The following is a 2,256-nucleotide window of genomic DNA, read 5'->3' as shown; positions in this document are numbered from 1 at the left end:
AGAGAAGATGTTTTTGTATTTTTTATGAGAAAAGAAAATAATTAGAAATATATTTATAAATATGCATCTAATATATTTTTTTGGTATTTTAATAAAGGATTAGAAAATAAAACTAAATCCTATATTTAAAATAAAATACTAAATATTTTTTTATATGAAAAATCTTTTTAAGAAAAATTTAAAGAGATAATAAAAATAAGTAGTAATAGGCCAGGGAGGTGCTGAAATCAGATTGGGGGGTGCAGCCCAAAAGATTAAAAAGCTGAAAGATAAAAGAATATTGGACCGGACCGGGTCGGGTCAGTGTGACCCGGATCCGCCTCTCTCTTAACTTTGCAAAGGGTGTGTTTGAAAACCCTAACAAAACAAAAGAGGCAACGCCTCTGTCTTCTCTCCCTCACGTATTTTTTTCTGAAAAAAATGGAAAGAGGAACAACAACAACGAACTCTTCAGCCTTCGATTGCTAGCTCTCTCTTGCTGCAAACAACACCATCAACTCGGCCTCACTCTCACGATGAACAAGAACAAGTTCGATTTCCTCTCTCAATAGCCCTCTCTTGATTTCACTCGCGGTGAACAACAACAACAGCTCACACTCTCGGTTTCTCACGGTGGATGACTCTCTCTCAGTGAATGATTTTCGGCCATGGGAGAAGAACCAGAGGAGAAATCTAGGTATCACCTCTTAATTTTGTTTTCACTTTGATTTAACAGTATAGCAACAATAACTTATGCAATTTTCTGTAATCTGGAAATTTTATTCTAACAGGGAACTATGTTTACAGCAGCAATAATATTTTGAGAGTAAGAGTGGAATTGTCTTACCTACGGTGAGGAGATTTTCACCGGTTATTGTTGAGGTATGTTCCTAATTCCTTCTGCTGCGAAATTGTTGTTAATTGTTGTTATTCTGAACCGAACTTCTGCTGCTACTGCTTCGGAAATGTTGTTGTGGTGCTGAACCGAATTCTTGCTGCTTCAGGTTGATGAAGATGATGCGCGAACAATTCGTAAACACGGGGCTGCAACTGGAGGTATGGCTTTGAACCTCCTTTCTTTTTCTGGAAATTCGGGTGGTGTTGTTGAAGAACACCCTCGAATTGTTGTTGATTGTTGTAGAACAACTTTGAATTGTTGTTACTAACAACCTCTCTTTCTTTGAAATTGTTGTAGGCTTTTGATGAAGGTGATGCCACAACACCTCTTTGGACTTATGGGAGCGCCTTGAAGATGGAACTTCAAGTTGTTGGAAGCTTGAAGATGAAGATCTTCAAGAAAGGTATGAAGAACTACCTTTTCCTTCTGTCATACCCCAATTTTTGACCTAAGATACCACCTCATATCATTTGCATATGCATCATTTGCATCTCTAACAAATTGCATAGCTTGTGTTTGTTACTTGTGACTCAGCAGGATTTAATCAAGAAATCACTCATCAGTACAAGCAACAATCAATTAGGGTTTTGTTCTCCCTTCATCTCAAAAGAACTATCTTCATCAACAATCAACATTTGGTCCTCAGAGATTCATTTCAACAAGCTCAACAGCTTTGAATCGACTGAATTAGGGTTTTCACTGAAGATAGCATACTCCTGACTTTTGCTCAGGATTTGACCTAATGACTTGCGACATGATATCAAGACCTCAAGTGCATCATTTTGACCTAATCCATTGGCTCAATACATCTCCTACACCAAGATTGATCAGACAAATCCTCAGATCAGGGTTTTGAACTATCAGGGACTGAAATCAGGGATCACATTTGGGAAACCCTAAAAATCCCCAGGGAGTCAATCAAAGGTTTCAATCATCCTCAAATAATCTCTATGACAATATACAATGGAAATTACATCTCAATTCAAGATCCACAGTCATCAATTTCATCAGGTCGACAATTAGGGTTTTTGACCTAATTCACTGAACAACTGACTTTTTTAATCAGGACATGGTGTCACAACTCAAACTATGGTTCAATATCCTCTAATGCTTCAATATGATCCATTCATACCATTCATATGGTGAGGATAGCCTGTTTCATTTGAAATCTCCAGAAACGCGATTCGTCTGAAAAAGTCAACTGTACAGAATCACCATTGACTTTTGGGGAATTTTGGTCAACCATGACTTTTGAAGTTTTAAATCATCAATATATGATAGGAGAAGTCATTTGATCAAGAAAAATCAAGGAAATCAATCAAGAATCAAAAAGTCAAAAGTTTGACTTTCATACTTAGAAAATTTTTCTAAGTGTTTTT

At 36.8% G+C, this 2,256-nt stretch overlaps 1 long non-coding RNA gene across 1 annotated transcript; it reads left to right on the top strand.

Moving 5' to 3' along the window:
- Positions 1 to 795: 795 nt before the first annotated feature.
- Positions 796 to 1,288, top strand: LOC131641301 (uncharacterized). The gene is made up of 3 exons (XR_009295489.1): positions 796 to 861; positions 984 to 1,035; positions 1,175 to 1,288. It is a non-coding gene; the product is annotated as an uncharacterized LOC131641301 (long non-coding RNA).
- The last annotated feature ends 968 nt before the right edge of the window (positions 1,289 to 2,256 follow it).

Source organism: Vicia villosa, unplaced genomic scaffold (assembly GCF_029867415.1).
Source record: "Vicia villosa cultivar HV-30 ecotype Madison, WI unplaced genomic scaffold, Vvil1.0 ctg.003641F_1_1, whole genome shotgun sequence".
In the NCBI taxonomy this organism is placed as follows: domain Eukaryota; kingdom Viridiplantae; phylum Streptophyta; class Magnoliopsida; order Fabales; family Fabaceae; genus Vicia; species Vicia villosa.
Note: the sequence above shows the minus strand (reverse complement) of the source record. Positions and strands in the feature narration are given on the sequence as shown.